Below are 21,012 nucleotides of genomic sequence, written 5' to 3'. Positions count from 1 at the left end.
CTCTCGGTCACTACTACCCTCTCAACCCCAAAGGCCCCTTCCCGGTCCCCTTTGACCACTTACCTGTGATGTCAGCAGCGACCTGATCTTCAATTCCTCTTCGCCAGCAAGCTTCCTGAGTACACCTGAGAACGTAGTGGATCTTTTTAAAAAACCTGATTAATTTCAAGGCCACTTGATAAATTTTATATATATCCTTACCTAAGAAAGGATATACTTGTCATAGAGGGAGTGCAACAAAGGTTCACCAGACGGATTCTTGGGATGGCGGGATTGTCGTATGAGAAGAGATTGAGTAGACTAGGCTTGCTTTCTCAAGAGTTTAGAAGAATGAGAGGTGATCTTATTGAAACATACAAAATTCTTACAGGGCTCGACAGGGCAGATGCAAGGAGGATGTTTCCCCTGGCTGGAGAATCTAGAACCAGGGTTCACAGTCTCAGAATAAAAGGACTGGGAAGAGGAGAAATTTCTTCACTCAAAAGGTGGTGAATCTTTGGAATTCTCTACCCCAGAGGGCTGTGGAGGCTCAGTCATTGAATTTTTAAAAATTCCTTCATGGGATGTGGGCGTCGCTGGCGAGGCCAGCATTTATTGCCCATCCCTAATTGCCCTTGAGAAGGTGGTGGTGAGCCTACATTCAAAACAGAGATCGATAGATTTCTAGATATTAAAGACATCAAGGGATATGGGGATGGTGCAGGAAAATGGCATTGAGGTAGAAGATCAGCCATGATTTTGTTGAATGGCAAAGCAGGCTCGAGGAGCCGGATGGCCTACTCCTGCTATCTATTTCTTATGTTCTTATGTTCTTATAAGTTATATATACATATATATAAAGACAGAAAGGCACTTTTCAGTTAATTAATTGTCTAAATGATCATCATAAACAACAATAACATCCTGCATTTATATAGCGCCTTTAATGTAGTAAAACGTCCCAAGGCGCTTCACAGGCGCGATTTTCAAACAAAATTTGACACTGAGCCACATAAGGAGATATTAGGACAAGTGACCAAAGGCTTGGTCAAAGGGATAGGTTTTAAAGAGCGTCCTAAAGGAGGAGAGGCAGAGAGGCTTAGGGAGTGAATTCCAGAACTTAGCACCTAGGCAGCTGAAGGCACGGCCGCCAATGGTGGAGTGGTTAAAATCGGGGATATACAAGAGGCAAGAATTGGAGGAGCTCAGAGATCTCGGAGGGTTGTAGGACTGGAAGAGGTTGCAGAGATAGGGAGGGGTGAGGCCATGGAGGGATTTGAAAACAAGGATGAGAATTTTAAAATCGAGGTGTTCCCAGACCAGGAGCCAGTGTAGGTCATGTAATGTATATTTAAAAATTTTCCCTTTCTCAACTCTTCTAATCTCTAATGTAAATAAACAAAATCATTCAGATGTCATGAATAAGGGGCTACACTCAGAAAAGTACCTTTTAGCTCCAGGGCATTAGATTAATGGTGTTTTCAACTGCCAATTGATCAGGATTTTGTTGTGGTCATCATAGGTTCTTCAATAATTGTTATATTTGTCAGTGACAAGCACAAATCTGACACTAAAAACATTCTACACCCACCAACTCACCACTGAAACTGATGCACAACCACTGACCCCAAAATAGTCTATGTTACTTTCAGTATCTTAAAGTTCCAATGTGAAGCATATGACCAAAAGGTACAGCAGGGGCTTTTTAAAAAATTCATTATTGAACTTAATGTGTGTGAAACACAACTTCCATATTTTTGCTGAAATTCAATATCAAATAGTGACAGAAAAAATTTAAGTAATTTATTATAAACTCGGAAACCACCTTTTTAAGAAAAGAAATCGATTGAGGGAAACAATGTTGAACATAGGGAGATAGAAATTGCTAGACGAAAGAGACCCAAGGTCCATCCAGTTCGCCTTCTACCGTCCTGTTCGTCGTATGATAAAATGATAATGGAGTTGTTGACTAATCATAGCAATCAATCTCTATCAATTACTCGACAACAGACCCAGACATGATGCAAGGAAAACCCCCAGCGGTGGAGAGCTTTGGGAACTGTAGGAACATTCAGTGGAAAGGTGTAAGATGATAAAATTAAATTCCTGGAGGGACAAGGTACAATTCCTGCCAGAAATGGAAGAATTCCACTATACAAATGAGTAATATTTGAGAGGTATTGAATATTGTTCACTAAAACCAGTACTAATCCTGCCTTTACACTGTAGCTTCCAGTGAAGTGCAAACAGCATTTGAACACAGACAAGAGCAAGGAACTACAATCACACACCTGCTCACATCTTTGTAAAGTTGGAGGGGGATCTCAGAAGTTTATATACATCTGCTGAATCAAATGCTTGGATAACTGCTTACCAACTTTCTGCTGCAGGTGAGCTTTTAACTAAATGACAGCTGACAGTACAGCCAACTCTTTTTAATTGGTAAAAGTAGAATATCGATGTAGGTGGCCCTTCTGAGTTTAATTTAATTTCAAAGCTTATATAGTTGGTGAGCTTAATACCAGTGGCAATTGTATCCTAGCCAGTGTAAAGGTAAAGCCATTCGATGCCATCAATAACAGGAGGTCATCTCTTGCTTATCTCAATGCTCTCCCACAATACCAATGTTGCACTGCGTTTTTCAGCGCCAGCCCACTGAAAAGACCCAGGTGAAAGGTTTAATGTAACACAATATAAAATGTTTCCATTCATTATAAATGGGGCTCTTTATTTCACTTTTCCCCCCTCCAATGTTATCCCCTCTTCCACTAAAGATGACTCATGTTGGAGTCCAACACACCCTTTGTGTGCAAACCTAAACAGCAGCGTGGAATTTCCTGGATTGCACTCGTGTAGAAATAACGCTGAAATTTCCGTCATTTTCTGTGCTCATCTTGCCGACGGGAACTTATGGCAAAATTTCCTTCGGCAAGCTCATTTGCCTACACCAGAACATAAAAACCAGCGTAAAAGCAAACGTAAATGCAGAGCCCCAACAGGGATAATAGCGAGTGGGCTGCTGCCTTCTACCATGGGACCTCACTCTCAGAGCCTTTTGCTTCTCTTCCATTATTACGCAGAACAGGGGGTATGCCCATTGGGAAGGCCATTCCAGCAGCTTAGTCCTTCTGAACGAGTGGGAGAAGGGGGTGGGGATCCGAAACATTTTGGGTGCAGTGAGACTGACAGCACTTTGGTTATGTATAGTGCAGGTCTCAGTAAGAACATTTCCTTTCCTAAAATCGCGAAAAAGTTTGCAATCGATCTTCAGAAATCTCAGTTATGCCAATATCAGGCGACTTTGGCTACATTTTTGGGCGTGAATCTATGCCAGTGGTTTATTCACGTTAATCCAGGAAACTGGTGCGAGCTGATCTCTTGCATGTAAATCAGCGGCGGAGGATTTGGGCAGATGTATCTCAGAAGTGTGCAAATGATCAAGGAAATTAGCGTGGTACGATGTTTTTGGCGCAAATCCGGCCTAAACCAGTTACCCGCAAGTGTTCTCGGGAAAAGACAGTGCAACTGAAACTTTCCAGGAAATCCTGGACCTGCATGTCAGCTGCCTACAGCCTGCTCAACTGTGCGAGCATACGAAGCTGAGTCCAATCCTGTCCACACCTGTTGTGACTCACGTTCACTTTCCAGTAGGAGTCGAGTGATCAGGATTAGGAATTTTTTCCAGTTGTTGTACCCCTACTACCACCATGGCTAAGATCAGTTAACTCAGCACAAGCACTGAATCAAGGGCTTTTCAGTTCCACGGGGCCGATTTTCGGATGGCGGAGTGGTTGCGTTGCGGAGGGGGGTGGCTTGTAAAACCATAGAAATCCGGAGCGGGTTCGTATCCCGGCTCCAACCTGCTGACTTCCAGGTTCCCCACTGACGCGTTCGGATGTGCGCGCGCCTCCCGAATGCGGGAGTCCCACCGGCAATTAAAGCCGGCGGGATGCTGATTTACATACTTGTACACATAGTTGAAGTACTTGAGATACCTGATTGAGCAGACATTTTGGCAGGGGTGCAATTTCGAGGGATCCTAAGCATGTTTCCCGTGCTGTGGGAAACACTCCCTGTTGCAACAGACGTGTTTCAGCCAGCAGCCAGTGGGAGATGCAAAGGATTATTTGACAGGTGGGGAGAAAATCTTATTTATTGCAGCAGGGCACTCTGTCACTTCAGACAAAGTTTTGGCTGCAAGACCTTTGTGTTTCCACTCAGAATTCTTACTTTCCACCCAAAACTCTACCTACTTTGCGGACCCCCTCAAACTCACACCGTCAGGATGGGAGGCGCCATGGTTGCATTCATCACTTCATCTGAGGACGAGCAACGTCACCAGATCACCAGCCTCGGCAGACACGGCGTCCACCTCCGCCATGTAGAGCTCCACAACTCAGTGCTGTGCCACAAGCACCTGCACAACAGCAGGGAGGGCAACAATAGAGAGAGCAATGTCGCAGGAGGCACTACCTTCGCCACAGGGTCTACAGACCGAGGCTCAGCTTCCTGGACCTCTCGGAGGAGCAGAGCATACGGAGGCTCAGAGTCAGTCGCAGGTAGTCGCAGACATCTGCAGCCTCCTTCATGCCGAGCTGCTCCTGGCTGGGCCGAGCAGCATCTCCTCACCTGTCGCTCTCAAAGTCACCACTGCCCCTCAACTTCTTCGCCTCCGGATCACTCCAGGGTGCCACCGGGGACATCGCTGGGGTCTCTCAGTCGTCTGCACACAAGTGCATAAGGCAGGTCACAGACGGCTTATTTCGCAGGGCCTCACACTACGTCAATTTCCCATGGACGACCTCAGCCAAACAGAGAGGGCAGTGAAATTCCACGCTGTGGCTGGCTTCCCACTGGTGCAGGGTGTAATTGATTGCACCCATCTCGCAATACGAGCACCTCCACACGAGCCAGGACTGTTCATCGACAGGAAAGGCTATCACTCCATCAACACTCAGCTCATTTGTGACCACCGAAAGAGTTTCCGTCACGTGTGTGCCAGATACCTTGGCAGCTGCCACGATTCCTTCATCCTCTGGGAGTCCAACATCCCGCCCCTCTTCCACGCGCCAAACACCCGCAAGGGCTGGCTCCTCGAGGACAAGGGATACCCCCTGCACACGTGGCTCAACCCCACCACCGAGCAACAGCGTCGATATAACGACAGCCACGTCGCTACCAGGTCTACAATTGAGCATGCTATAGGGCTGCTCAAGATGCGCTTCAGGTGCCTTAATCGTTCTGGGGGAGTGCTTCAATACATGCCAGACAGTGTGGGATGCATTATAGTCGTGTGTTGTGCCCTGCACAACATGGCACAACAAAGAGGGGTGTCGCTTGAGGAGACCCCATCCACATCTGCCACCCACATTGAGGAGGAGGAGGAGGAGGAGGAGGAGGAGGAGCAACCCATGGGCAGAACAGCGGCTCACCTGGCTACTCGTGAGGCCAGGGAGTCACTGATATGTGAATGGTTCTCCTAACATCAGACAGTGTGAAGACTCCAGTCCTCACCAACTGGATTGAGCAGCGGCCACACCAGTGGCCCCACCCCCTGCATAAAACAGTCTTGCAATTACACATACGCCCACTGTAGTGACCCAATGGGTGGCATCAAGTGTGGGCGTTCATGGTGAACCTCACGAAAGGGCCTTATTACAGAAGCCAGTCAAGAATGGCCAATTGTAAACAATTTTACAACACCAAGTTATAGTCCAGCAATTTTATTTTAAATTCACAAGCTTTCGGAGACTTCCTCCTTCCTCAGGTAAATGTTCAGGAGCTCCTTGAAGCCTACGCATTTATACATATAGAACATATTGTTCTATATGTATAAATGCGTAGGCTTCAAGGAGCTCCTGAACATTTACCTGAGGAAGGAGGAAGTCTCCGAAAGCTTGTGAATTTAAAATAAAATTGCTGGACTATAACTTGGTGTTGTAAAATTGTTTACAATTGTCAACCCCAGTCCATCACCGGCATCTCCACATCAAGAATGGCCAAGACATGGCAGTAGTGGTGACAATAATAATATTTAATGTGCGTTTCACAAAAAGCAAATATAAATAAAAAATATGACCAACCGTCAAACACCCTTGTGCATCCCCTTTGTGCTTACAAAACTTTCACCTTTTGCTTCCGACTACTTCTACGTGGTGCATCCCCTGTGGCTGCAGCAGAGGTAGTGGCAGGTTGCTTTTGTTCATGCCCTGACTGATTAGATGCTGTGGGCCTGTGCCCTTTGGGTTTCGGTGCCTGTTACGGCCCTTCCAAAGACTGCCCCACCTCCACCTGGAGAGGAGGCAGCAATGCGGATACTGGTTGAGAGGGGGCAATGGGTGAGACGGGGGTTGGGAGCACTTTGAGTGGCGTCCACACTTCCATGTCCCCTTTCGCCATCATCCCTCCCCTGGGCCAGGCCCACACCACTCCCACCACTCTGCTGGATGACAGTTTGGAGGACATGTGTGAAGCCTTGTAAGGCCAATGCTAGAGTATCTGCCTGCCTGTTTAGGGCGGCAGAATGTTGTTCACCCTGAGTCCGAAGGGCTGTTGTCAGGGCCTGAATGGACTCATTTGTGAGCCGTGCTTGAAGCTCCATGGAAGCTAGCCTTCCCTCCATCGCAGACATTCTCACACTTACCCGCGACACTATCTCAGAGATGCCCTCATGTCCCTGTGACAGTATCTCAGAGATGTCCTCCCTTACCTGTGCCACCATTCCACTCATGCAGGAGTTGGACTCCTCCATCCTCTGCGCGATTGTGGAGAGTGCATGTGGCACCTGTTCCAGCACCTCGCAAATGTGCTGTTGCCCCTCGATCATTCTCCTTTTAATGGATGGCCCCCAGAGTTCAGCATCTGTGTCCAGCTGAGCAAAGCCTGGAGAGGAGTGCTCCCACCAACACGGACTCCCCACAGCTGCCCCTGCCACCAGTGTCTGCTCATGCTCACATGTGTGATCCCAACTAACTGCGGACGGGGTCCCACCAAGGTGTGTGTATCTATGCTGGTGGATGTCTCACTCAGATGTGATGGTGCCCCCTCAGAGGCTGGCAGGTCCTCTGAGGAATCGCCCTCCGCCGTCACGGCAGTCACTAAAGGCCCTGTAAGAGAACAGAAGACAATATTAAGCATAATGACAGATGTTGAGCTGCTGAAGATGACAAGGCATGTTAACATCAATTGATGTTATGTGTGCAGAAATTTAAAGTTCTGTCACCAGACGTTTGTCGGGTGCCAGTCTCGACGTTCCCGATGGACAGGCACTCGAGGGTGCGGCTCAGCTCCAGCACCTCCTGCTCCGCGTCTGTGAGCATGACTACCTGTTGTGGCCCCCCTCCGGTCCTCGCGCTCTCCCGTGCATTCTGCACTCTTTTCTCCTATAAGGGGAGAAAGTGGAGACGTGTGAGTGAGTGATGGTGACGTGGCCAACTGCTGAATGCATTGGTTTGGGTGCGGCTGACCGTGAAAGAGATGCATCAGAGGGTGAGTATGAGACAGAGCCATGACATTGTGTGAGGATTGGGTTGAGTGGTAGTGGTGGGGTGACTAATGGGGAGGTGAGGAAGTGCAGGTAAGTTGAGGATGAGCTTTGAGTGAGTGTGAGGAGTGATGTGATAGAGTAGTGTTGCCAGTGCAGAATGAGTTGGGGGGTGGGGGCGGTGATGTGGAAGATGGAATGTAGGAGAATGAGTAAGTGCACTCACTTTGGCTGACCTGGTTAGGTCATTGAAGCGCTTCCTGCACAGCATCCAGGTGCGGGAGATGTTGCTGCTGCTGGTGACCTCCTCTGCCACCTTGAGCCAGGCCTTCTTGGTGGCAAAGGCAGGCCACTTCCTCCCGTCGGCCGGGTAGAACACATCCCTCCTCCTCCTCATCCCATCCAGTAGCACCTGGAGTGAGGCATCACTGAATCTAGGAGCAGCCTTTCCCCTGGGCTGCTCCATTGTGCTATTTGGGTGTTTGCTCCAGGAGCAGCCATTGAAGGACTGCCCCTTTAAATAGAGCTCCTCCAGCTGACAGCCTGTAATGCGGGTGCGCAGTCCGCCCAGGTGCGCAGGTTTCAGACGCCAAACCTGGAAGCCACGTTAAGTGGCTCCAATTTACCTGCGATCACGTGGGGAACGGACGGATTTTATTGGGCGGGTTATCCACGCGCCCAGCCGCCCCCCCCCCCCCCCCCGCCCCCCCCCCCCCCCCCCCCGCTGCCATTCCGCCACCCCGCTAATATCGGGGCCCATATGTCTCAGTGCCAACCGTGCCATTGGGGGAACTACAAATGTAATGACAAAGGACTATCACCTGAGCGTGCTAAATGTTCAGATGCTAATGTTTTCACTGTAATTTTAAGGCCGAAGAATTGCTTCATATAAGTAAGAATTTGACTTAAATCCATCCCTTGGTCAAAAATCAAGGGCGTGAACTGAATCTGTGTGGGGAGGGAGAGGGAAATAAATGGGTTTCAGAAATGTGACAGTTCATATTACTACAAACTGGATAATTTAGAGTTTTATGAAATTTTTGTAACTTAATAAGTGGATGGTATTGTTTATAGTTGATTTTTTAAAATCACATGACGAGTGGGTATCTCACCGTTTATAAAGTGCCATCAGTCAGACCACATCTGTGGTTTGAGAAAAAGTACATATGACTATCGCTACCAGTATCTTATGGTGACAGTTTTATTTCCTCCCCCAATGTTTTTACCAAGGCAGCAACTGAAGTTCAGTTCCACAAACAATAATGGCGCTCCATTCTTCACGTGTGTGAATGGGCATTCAGGGTTGCTAGGCACGCTGGAGAAGGTGGAATTGAATTTAAAGAGCTTAGCATTAATGTTGACAGAACTGGTTTCTTTATTTCCCCATCTGCCTTTGTGCTATTTGCTATGGGGCTGCCATTTCCTCCTCCCCAACCATTTCAGACAAGAAACAATGGGTTTCCAATTGGGAACTCTGCTACATATTTGCTTTTTGGAAGAGGGAAAGGAGGAAAAGAGGGATGCCAGTCTAGTCAGGCAGCAGCAGTGATGGGTGCCACCTACCTGCCAGTACCCCAACACCACAATATACAGACAAAGGAGCACATATCTGCATTTGTCAGCCAACCAGTGCCACCAGAGGCTTCACTTTACCTAAGAAGCCATTACTGAGTTATGCCACATGCAGCAAGTGGACATATAACTCACCTCCACTTGCTGCCAGTGACTGTTAAGGTCACAACTGCCCTTAATGTTTATGCCCTGGAGTCGTTCCAGGATGTCACTAGGTATCACTAATATTAGCCAATAAGCTGTGCACTGATGCATTAAGCAAATCACAGATGGATTGTTTACTAGAGCTAGTAATTTCATTGCCTTCCCCCTGACCAATCATTGGCAGCATGATAGGGCACTGTAAGTTTAAAGAGCGGCAGGATCTCAAAGGTCCAAGGAGTCATAGATTGCACCCACATGACCCTATATGCTCCATTAATCATAGGAAAGGATTCCACTCTCAATGTGTAGCTGGGAGTTGCCACATGCCTTCCTTTTAAGTCAAGCAACTGTACCAAGACTCTTTGACCCAGAAAAGATAGTCTTGGGGTGGCTCTTGGGAGATCAAGGCAATCCTCTGCAGCTTCAGATCATGACACTGGATACCAGCTGAGCACCGTTATAATGAGGTCAATTCGTGCACCATAGTGCTCATCAAGCACACCATTAGATTTTTAAAGGCTCGCTTCAAGGGACTGGATTGTACTACAATATTGTCCTGCTGGGATCCCAAGGTTGCTGTGTGCTGCGTGCTGCACAATTTTGCCTCATTAATGTTTCTTAGCACAGAGGAAGAAGGCCTCAAGGACAGCAAGGGAATCAGCAAAGGAGTAGCAGCGGTCAAAAGATAACGTGGAGGGCTACTTATTGCCAGTCGGAGACAGTTTTGCCACTCATATAAGAGACTCTTGACTTCCACAGATGATCACTGCATTAACAGTCTCGTTTATATCTTCCCCCTCCCTTTACAAATATGCACGTCATCTATGCACGTCATCTTGTGTACCCGATGAAAACAACTTCTAAATCTTTGCAAGCACAATGTTTACAATGACAACAATTTTAGCGTAACAATAATTTTAAAGAGGAACCATGTTATGTGTAGGCTTAGTGTTTCTTACCACAGTGCTTTCCCTTGGTGCAAGTGTATGAAGCATATGCTTCTCCTCAGTGCAATCTCACTGGTAGATGGGAGGTGGCTGGTACTATGTTGCAATAAGAACCACCTGGGACTGAGGTAGTCCCCAACTCTTGGAAGCTAAATCCTGAGATGGGAAGGCTGCTGGCTATGCCTCATGCTGTGGCATAGGCAGACTAGTCCTACGTCCTTTCTGCCACATGTGCAGGCCTTGAAGGGGGCTGGTGGGAATACCCGCATATTCTGCCACGCTGAGAGCTGGCACCATCATCCGAGCCCATTCTTGCCATGCCACTAGTACTGGGCACTGGCTCAGCATAGCCATTGATCTGCAGGAAACTAAAGACGAGATAAGTGAAGCCCTGTATAATGCTTGTCTGCAACCCAAACCTAATCATTTGGAGGCCAGGAGAAACAGTCCTCTCCAATCTGGCACCCCAGACCTTTATGGCAGGAGTCTAAGCATCCATGGAAGAAACAGACTTCCCTTGGGGCCGCTGACATGGGGGTCTCTGCTGTAGATGTTCCTGAATCTGTCATTTACTCCGTGGTAGAGTGAAGAGTTTCACATTTGTCCACCGATGTCCTGCACACGCTGCTAGTGTATTCCTCTAACTTAGATAGCATTAGCCCACACTCTCCTCGATGGCCCTCAAATGTTACGCTAAAATTGTTGTCATTGTAAACATTGTTCTTGCAAAGATTTAGAAGTTGTTTTCATCAGGTACACAAGATGATGTGCATAGATGACACACCAATGTTTGATGCTCTGCAAGCACTGTTCTTCTTAAAGCAGGACCCATGAGACCCAGATTGTCATGTTCTTCAGCTGAGGGATTACACAACTTCATGGTCTAAACAATGATGTTTCGCTATTCATGTCACCAGCAGCTGCTGTTGCTCACTCGTGTGTCATCCAGTGCTTTCCTTTCCAGCTCAACTCTCTAATTCCCACCATGGTGGATGTCTCTGAATTAGTGTTTGGGAAGGATACAGCAGGTGACAGTCAGTATGTGGTGTAAAGTGCTGGGAGGGCCGGATGTACTGGAAACTGCATGTTCTTCCTCAGTCACACGTTGAGGAGAAAAGAGAAAGAGAGGTTACAATAGTTTCCTGATGTAATTTACAGTAGGAGTAATTTAAAATAAAATTGCTGGACTATAACTTGGTGTTGTAAAATTGTTTACAATTGTCAACCCCAGTCCATCACCGGCATCTCCACATCATTGTAGGAGTGACAGAAGAGTTTCATGATGTGGTTTGCAAGCAGTTAATGTGGCATACAATAGAATGAGAAGGAAGAGAAGTAGGCGTCGATCACAAGTACACAGCTGCACATCGTCTCCTAATTTCCTATCTCTGCCAGACCCAATGACCTCCTTCCTCAGAATTTGAAGCACTTCTTCCTGATAGAGGATGAGCGGTTTGGGGGTGGGGAGGGGGCAGCATCTGTCGCAGCTCTTTATCAAGTATTATGGGTTGCTTTTCCTTGACGAAGAACACAGAAGTGAGAATTACCTTTCGTTGCCATAATATGCAGTAAAACCCAGATATCATCATGCAGCCCACAATGAGTGTGATGACATGTGCATTCTACAAGTGATTATATTCCATGCAAGCTTTTTGTCGAGTGAAAACATGTAAGGATATGAGTGAAGGAATACTTTGAAGTGAATGCAGAGGGTTAAGGGCACTGCTTATAGCATTGATGGTAAGCAGTTCATAGTATCATAGTAGTATCATAGAGGGTACAGCACAGGAGGAGGCCATTTGGCCCATCGTGCCTGTGCTGGCTCTTTGAAAGAGCTATCCAATTAGTCTTATGCCCCTGCTCTTTCCCCATAGCCCTGTAAATTTTTTCCCTTCATGTATTTATCCAATTCCCTTTTGAAAGTTACTATTGAATCTGCTTCCACCAGGCAGTGCATTCCAGATCATTATAACTCACTGCGTAAAAAAATGTTTCCTCATGTCGCCTCTGGTTCTTTTGCTGATCACCTTAAATCTGTGTCCTCTGGTTACCGACCCATCTGCCTCTGGAAACTCTTTCTCCTTATTTACTCTGTTAAATCCGTTCATGACTTTGAACAGCTCTATCAAATCTCCCCTTAACCTCTGTTCTAAGGAAAACAACCCCAGCTTCTCCAGTCTCTCCACATAACTGAAGTCTCTTATCCTTGGTACCATTCAGTAAATCTCTTCTGCACCCTCTCTAATGCCTTGATATCCTTCCTAAAGTGTGGTGCCCAGAATTGAACGCAATACTCCAGCTGAGGCCTGACCAGTGTTTTATAAAGGTTTAGCATAACTTCCTTGCTTTTGTACTCTATGCCTCTACTAATAAAAAAAATGGGATTCTGGGCTTTAACAGCTGTCTCAACTTGTCCTGCCACCTTCAAAGATTCGTGTATGTGCACCCCCAGGTCTCTCTGTTCCTGCACCCCCTTTAAAATTGTACCCTTTAGTTTATATTGCCTCTCCTCATTCTTCCTGCTAAAATGTATCACTTCACACCCCTCTGCGTTAAATTTCATCTGCCATGTGTCTGCCCATTTCACCAGTCTGTCTATGTTCGCTTGAATTCTGACATCCACATTGTTTAATACAGACCTGAGTTTCATATCATCTGCAAACTTTGAAATTTTACCCTCTTCATCCAAGTCTAGGTCATTAATATATATCAAAAAGAGCAGTGGTCCTAATACTGACCCCTGGGGAACATCACTGTATATTTCCTTCCTGACTGCAAAACAACCGTTCACCACTACTCTCTGCTTTCTGTCCCCTAACCAATTTTGTATCCACGCTGTCACTGTCCCTTTAATCCCATGGGCTTTAATTTTGCTAACAAGTCTATTATGTAGTACTTTATCAAATGCCTATTTGTTGGTTATAAAAGTCCATATACACAACATCAGCCGTGCTACCCTCATCAACCCTCTCTGTTACTTCATCAAAGAACTCAAGCAAGTTGGTCAAACACGATTTTCCTTTAACAAATCCGTGCTGACTTTAATTTATTAGCCCATACTTTTCCAATTGCCAATTAATTTTGTCCTGGACTATTGTCTCGAGAAGTCTCCCCACCACCGACGGTAGGCTGCCTGGCCTGTAATTACCAGCTTTATCCCTCTCCCCTTTTTTGAACAGGGGTGTAACATTTACAATCCTCTAGTCCTCCGGCACCATCCCCATATCTAAGGAGGATTGGAAGATTGTGGCCAGAGGCCTCCACAATTTCCACCCTCACTTCCCTCAGTAATCTAGGATGCATCCCATCTGGACCAAGTGACTTTTCTACTTTGAGTACTACCAATCTTCTAAGTACCTCCGCTTTATCTATTTTTATCCTATCCAATATCATTACTACCGCCTCCTTTACTGCTACAATCTTTAGTGAAGATGGCTGCAAAGTATTCATTTGGTAGCTCAGCCATGCCCTCTGCCTCTGTAAGAAGATCTCCTTTTTTGTCCCTAATCGGACCCACCCTTCCTTTGACTACCCTTTTACTATTTATATGTTTATACAAGACTTTTGGGTTCCCTTTTATGTTAGTCGCTAATCTATCCTCATATTCTCTCTTTGTCCCTCTTATTCCCTCTTTTAGACCTCGTCTGTACTTTCTATATTCAGCCTGGTTCTCTACTATGTTATGAACCTTACATTTGTCGTAAGCTTCCCTTTTCTGTTTCATTTTAGTCTCTATATCTTTAACCATCCAGGGAGCTCTAGCTTTGGATGCCCTTCCTTTCCCCTCGAAGGGATGTTTCTACTCTGTACCTGAACCAACTCCTCCTTGAAGGCCTCCCATTGATCAATTACTGTTTTGCCTACCAATTTTTGATTCCAATCCACCTGGGCAAGATCCCTTTTTAACTCAGTAAAAGCACTCTAATGCAGTGTGAGTGGAGCTTATTATAAATGACAGACATGCTCAATACAGTGCATTCATGGAAGGTGAGCTTGGCTTTTCATGCTTTGCCTGACCTGGTGAGGTCACTAAATTTTTTTCTGCACTATCTGGTCCCGTGGTGGGTGTTCAAATTGACACGGCCTGCCCTGATCATCTCCTCCTATTCCCCCTGGGCAACTCTCCAAGGGTCCTGTGTCCCCCCACCCCCACCACGCTTAGCAATGTCCCCCTCTCCTGTCTCACTTCCTGCAACAGCATTTTCACTACTGCACCTGTGAACCTGGGGGCTCTCTACCATTCTTCAGACCTGAATTTATCTGAACTTTGCTACAGTGAAAACAATTGCAATGATGCCTGCCCCTTTAAGCTGCTGCAGGCCTTTAAAAGCCAAATCTTCCAAACAGAAATGTTTCCGATACCTGGAGCTCACCCACAATATTATAATGAAGCTGACCCCAGAAGTGATGGCAGGGTCAGAGCTCATGATGTCAACCAAATGCAAATCACATTCTGCTCCAGTGTTCACCCAATCTGAAAATCCAGGCTTGAGTGTCAACAGGTTTTCACACCTTAGGATGAACTTAATCCCATCCTCAATCGATCCGCAGAAATATCCTTCCAGCAAGGGTCACTGAGTAACAACTGGAAATGGGAACCATGAGCAAATTTTCCCTTCCCTTCCCTAGGCAAAGCTAAGTCCAATTTGTGTCCCAGCGCTGCCAACTCAGGCATAAACAAGCGATTTTACCTGGGACCTTCCTGGCCTGTGAGAATCAATACTGCAACACATAGTTTCTTTGCCCACAAAGCCATCTGGGAAGACTGGAGCGCAGGGGCTCATTTATGAGTGACAGTTTTATTTTTATCTGTGCAAAATTTTCCTCAGGGAAATGTCCATGATTAATCTTCATAAGCTTCATAACCAATTCACTACTGCCTGCTACCCTCTAGGTTGACACTTCATTGTATAGAAGGAATATAAATACAGCTCTCACACCATAAACATTCTAGAACAAGAAAACCTGTTACTGACTAACCACTGTAGCTCGAAATCTGCACCTTATCCTAGCTGGACAGACCAGAATGCAGTATCTTCTGATACACACAGTGCTAACAACATTTCTGTAAAGGTTAGCTCTCTATTCTATAATGTTACTGATGAGCACTGCTCTGGTTATGGGTCATTTAAAAAAGAGAATCACTACTGATACGTATAAACTGATCAAAAACGGTTCATGAGTTTTTCATGGATATAGAGGACACTGAACACGTAATTAAGTGGGATTTTACGCCTACTCAATGTAAGGACTCACACTAGGACATAGTTCCTGAACCTATATTTTTCTAAAAACAAAATGAACTTGTTGCTTACCTTTGTTTCTCCCCCCTCTTGGTTCCCATCATTCATTTTGAAAGTGGAATTAATTTTTCTTTTTAAATGGCCGTTTCATTGGCTGAAAATAATTTTTTATGGTCATCTTCTTATCTAGTCGAAAGTGCAGCATGTTGTGATCGACCTAGTTGCATCAGAGCTGGATCAAGGCCAATTTCTGAGAGGTGAAAATGTGGGTGAAAGGTGAAAATGAAGGAGTTTTGCCAAAGAAGTTTATTAATTGACAAACTCTGGAGCTCGACTGTACTGCAGATGAGTAAAGGCTGTAAAAATGTTACTTTTCGTACTGTGGCCTATTTGATGTGGGAGGTCACTGATACCATTGAAAATAATAGGACTGTCATGTAAGTGTTTCTGGTTCATTTCCCTTTGCACCCTTGGCACAAAATTTTGCTTTCCAACATACCTGTTCTAAAAGTGTATCAAAATGGGCCACTTTTCAATTTCTGTTGGCCCACTACAAATGACTGGCTAACTGGCACATTGGCAACATCCCTCGTAAGCCAGGTGCTATGTGACAGGGACATCGCGTGCCCGTCTTTCGGGTTAGACGTTAAACCGAGGCCTCGTCTGCCCTCTCAGGTGGATGTAAAAAATCCCATGGCACTATTTTGAAGAAGAGCAGGTGAGTTCTCCCCGTTGTCCTAGCCAACATTTATTCCACAACCAAAACCTAAAACAGATGATCTGGTCATTTATCTCATTGCTGTTTGTAGGAATTAATGGTGTGCAAATTGGCTGCCGTGTTGCCTACATTACCACAATGCCTATACCTCAAAAGTACTTCATTCGCTTTAAAGCGCTTTGGGACATCCTGAGGTCGTGAAAGGCGCTATATCAATGCAAATTCTTTCTTTTTTCTTTTTTAATCCACCTCCCTCTGGAAGCTCACAAAGTTATAACGATGCAGCTAAATAGATCCCAACAGTCAGCAACATTAACCTTTCCCCCAACCACAGCAGTGCAAGAATAACTGTTGCATTGCTGTTAAAATGCAGGTGATGCTGCATTGTTAGATGCAATTCTTTATAAAGACGGCGTAGATCGTTTGTAAATCAGTTCCAGGCAAAGCTATGAAATACGGTCTAACCCATTTAAAAGATATAAACAAAGCCAATTTAATTTGATAGCTAACAGACATCACATTGTGAAAATCCTAAACCATCTGTCCATTGCAGAAATTGGCATGCCTTAATTTCACCTTTTCAGATTAAGCAATTAACACCACACTGGGGCTTTTGTTTGGAGACCTAGGTGATTAATGGGGGCACGATAAAGTGCTGAAAATCATCACAGATCTGGGGTACACTAGAGCTAGAAATAACCATTTATTAACAAACTCATATTTTCTATCATGAAGTAAATGCTGGAGGTGCTCATAATCTCACTGTTAATAGACAAGCCTGTGTCAATGAGACAACTTTTTCCTCCCTAAAATAAACTTTATTCATAAACAAAGCAAAATATATACAAACGTGATTCAAAAGGCATTCTGTACATTGTGAAGGTTATAATCACTGTTCAAAGGCACTTTGCGGTACATCTTCCGGGTAGTGTTGGCATCAATACATTCAAACATGACACTTTGATGGGATGCTACATTTATACTGAGATACTGTTAGTGTTGGCACTAATGCATTCATTTCTATCCACGACATTGCACTTGAACGAATGCTAGCTACATTTATGTTGAGTTATACAGTTCCAATTAGTTTTGGCACTAATACACTCATTTCTGTTCAAAACATTTGGAAGGTGCAACATATACATTGGAGGTACATAGTTTCCCTTTGTCTATGAGACAAATGAAATATGTGACCATGGGCAGTAGTTTATTAATACCCCCTCTATTGTAATCAGTTTCTCCTTCCTGTTGGTGAAACTACCCTGCGAATTGGCAGTGAGTTGTTTCACAAACAGACAAGGATAAAAACAATCTATCTCCCTCTTGAAGGCATCAAGCTTATAATGATAGAAAAACTAAATTATGGCTGAATCTCCTGGCTTTTAAATTTAACAGGTGAGGTGAGTTTCATTCAGCATGAAGTGTTTTGCTTCACTATGCTTACAGTTGCTGCTCTCTCTCTGAAAATGGCATCTTTATATCATATATATTATGTTAAAAATGTTGATATTTTACCTCAGAATGTGAGATTTTTCACCGTTACAATCAAATAAGAATGACTGCGTGTGACTTTGACGCTGAGTGAGCGTACCAGGCAATTTATATTCTCTGTGTATGCACTGTGTAATGGTGGCTGGTTGTACTGGGAATTTTCCTAGGCACTAAGCTCTGGAATTCCCTCTCTAAACCTCACTGCCTCTCTCCCTCTCTCTCCTCCTTTAAGACGCTCCTTAAAACCTACCTCTTTGACCAAGCTTTTGGTCACTTGTCCTAATATCTCCTTACGTGGCTCAGTGTCAAACTTTGTTTGATAATCGCTCCTGTGAAGCAGCTTGGGACATTTTACCAAGTTAAAGGTACTATATAAATGCAAGTTGTTGTATTTCCAGCATTTCCTCTTTTTTAATTTCAGACCGTGATCGAACCTGGGATCTTTCTTGGTCTGTATGGCCCAGTAGCAGACCACATCGTGGATATACCCACTGCAGCTGAACTTTATCATCGACTCCAAGTGGGGAAAATTTCAGCCGATGACTCCTGGCTGTCTGCTGTGGTCTGCTTCAAAACCATTCTAAAGAATTGGGGGCTGCAAGGGGGGAATTTAGGGCCATTCTGCACGGATGAACTAGGACCAAATGGCCTTCTTTACCCGTAATTATTTTGTGAACTTGTAATGAAAGTGAAGTGCGTTTTTTGTAGGGTTACTTTTTCATGTCTTTTCAAACCATACGTACTTATTTTTAGGAAGCAAATTCACTCAGTAAATTTGACAGAATTAAATAGAGAGTGTGTAACTTCCCTTTTAATTATTAGTCATCGGAGTTATTGAAGGTAAAAGAATAAAAATACCCATACCTATAATGTCATACAAATAATGAACTCAAAGGTGTGTGTATTCATCTCAGTTTTCCCCTCTGTTTTCTAACCTCCTCTCCTGACTGTTGCAGGGGAACAGTTCTACAGGTGCCAGCAGCACTCAGGTGACAAGAGATTTAATCAAAGATATTCTGTGCACGTGTGGACATTGGACAGGAACAAGATTAGCTGCGATGGCCCCCATGGTCAAATAGCCAACCAAGATTCACTGCCCAGGAGTCTTTGGATACTGGAGGGCCCATGTAACTGTACCCCAGCACGGGTCACCAAATTCAGGAAAGGAGGTAAAGGGGGAAAACAGGAGGAATGAAAAAGAAATCGAATAAAAGTAAAGTCCAACTACTTTGCACAAGCCTACAGCTCACAGCAAAATACAACATTTAAAAATTCCAATCTTAAATATAATTTAAATAACCATATTTGGTCACACAATACGCATTCAGCGACAGCAGCCTGTCTTCTTTTGTCGTTGAGTGACCAAGGTGAAGGCCCAGGGATTTCAGTGCAGGTTCAGATGCCACCAAGGTTGAAGTGAGTAAAAGGGAAGGTGAAGTAAATCAGGAAGTAGTGGCTAGGTGACGGCAAGCTTGAGGTTTTTAAAAGGCTGAAGATTGTAGGAGGATAGAACGACTGAGGAGGGAATGGAGTTCCAGAGTTTCGAGTTCCTCAGAAAATAAGACTGTTACAGACATTAAGCAAAAGAGAAAGCAAGGCCACCCTTGTCTGACGTGTTTATCCAAATAGGCAAATGGTTGTAGACCTTTCTTTGAAGCCACTTCCTGCCGATGGCCGCTCACATAGAGCTTGAAAGGAATCGGCTGGCTTTGACTTGGGAAGTTATTTCCATGGTGACGGCCATTGTTTACTTCCTGTTAAGCAGACTTTCCAAACCCTCCTGCCTCACCAGCCTTAATCATGGATGCATTCCAAATGTTATGGCACTGTTGTGCACAGCAATGTTGAGTCTGGCTGCAGCACAAACAGTGATTTGCTGTGGAGGTGGAGTGCCAGGAAATAAAAGAGACTTTTAAAGAGGGTTTTGCTTCTGCCAGTGTTATTTTTGTATTGACCAGCCCTGGAAAGATCAGACAAGAGTCAAAACTAAAAGCTGTGTTGAACTAAAACGTCACGTTCTTTGCTCAATAGAAACATTTGGCAAGAGCAAAAATCAATCTGGTGTCAGAGCTGTAAGAACTGACCTTTTTTGGCATTCTATATTTACCACCCATGAAAATTTCATTCAATTTTCCTCTCAGTCAAACAGTTTCTGAGAATATTCAATAATGGAAAACAGTGAGTCTGTGTTTGCAATTTTCATAGCTTTGGGTGTTTGGCTCCCATCCAGTCTCCTTGAACTCTGTTTGCAGAATTTGCAAAGCCGTTACCATAATTAAAATGTCCGCTTTTCACCTCCTACTATAATGCATTTATCTGGAATGTCATTAAAATTTCAGCGAACCGCCCAACATCTGTTCAGATGTACCCCTGAAGTCATCTTAACGGGAATCTGCTAGTCATGTTGGCAGGATTTATACAGACTGCCTAGGTCAAGTTCTAACATAACTAAAAGCAAATTAATGATGACAAACAACCTTCTTTGCAAGTACATATGAGTCTTCTATGGGATGATTACATAGATTATTTCGGTTACTATGAGGTCATAAGTAGTTCTTCATGTTAAACTAATGGTGGAACAATAGCTCACTCTATTTGATTTGGGAACATGTCAGAGACTAGACAATGAATGTCTATTCTGTCCTCACCAAACTTCCCCACACAGGTGCTAGATACCGATCAGGAAAAGAAGCCCTGGCTGAAGCCCTGAAGGCCGCGGATCAAGTCTGGGCCTGTTCTGATCCGTTTACCTCAAAACCACATGGAGTCAAACTCACTGAGCCCACAAGTCTAGGACCTTGAGATTACAGTATGGAATACCATTTTACGCAGTTAGCATGCTCATCTGAAATTCTCTCTCAACGATAAATGGGTTGACATCATCACTAAAATGGCAGAGAGATGAATTTCAGATGAATGAGTTAAACTTTCACGTGCTGGTATCTCACAGGATATTGTACAATGGATGATGCATTACTGACACTCTGTCACTCCTGCAAATAACTATCCTAACTCAGTTACATCTGGGTTAGTGGTGAAACATGGGGTTACTTGCTCTCGAAAGAACTGGGATAACATAGTTTTGGTGATGTATGGGTTAAATATCTGTACATTTGGAAACCTAGGAATTTTTTAAAAGTTGCATTGTGAGTGTTCCGAAACTCAGAATGCACCATTATTTGAGTTTGACTTTGCTTCTATTAATCTAAAACCCTTCAAATTCCATCCATAAATGAGAGCTATTATGGCTGCTATAGGCACAATTACACATGCACATATGTGCGTGCGTACATGCACAAAGACACACACCCGCGCGTGGGCAGAATCACTGGAGTAAAATGGCATGTCTGGGTTACACATAGATACTATTGTTCTTTATTGGTGCACTGCATAGAGAAAAATGAAACCTTTCAAGGTAATGAAAGACTACCAATC

General features: G+C 44.7%; 1 long non-coding RNA gene across 1 annotated transcript in view; it reads left to right on the top strand.

Moving 5' to 3' along the window:
- The window catches only part of LOC137299536 (uncharacterized), a 36,020-nt gene extending 15,469 nt beyond the window's left edge, over positions 1 to 20,551 (top strand). Inside the window, exons 2-3 of the long non-coding RNA XR_010957915.1 lie at positions 2,209 to 2,369; positions 17,999 to 20,551. This is a non-coding gene — a long non-coding RNA (uncharacterized lncRNA). The remainder of the gene's footprint in view (positions 1 to 2,208; positions 2,370 to 17,998) is intronic.
- Positions 20,552 to 21,012: the final 461 nt, after the last annotated feature.

This window comes from Heptranchias perlo, chromosome 29 (genome assembly GCF_035084215.1).
Source record: "Heptranchias perlo isolate sHepPer1 chromosome 29, sHepPer1.hap1, whole genome shotgun sequence".
Lineage (NCBI taxonomy): Eukaryota > Metazoa > Chordata > Chondrichthyes > Hexanchiformes > Hexanchidae > Heptranchias > Heptranchias perlo.
Note: the sequence above shows the minus strand (reverse complement) of the source record. Positions and strands in the feature narration are given on the sequence as shown.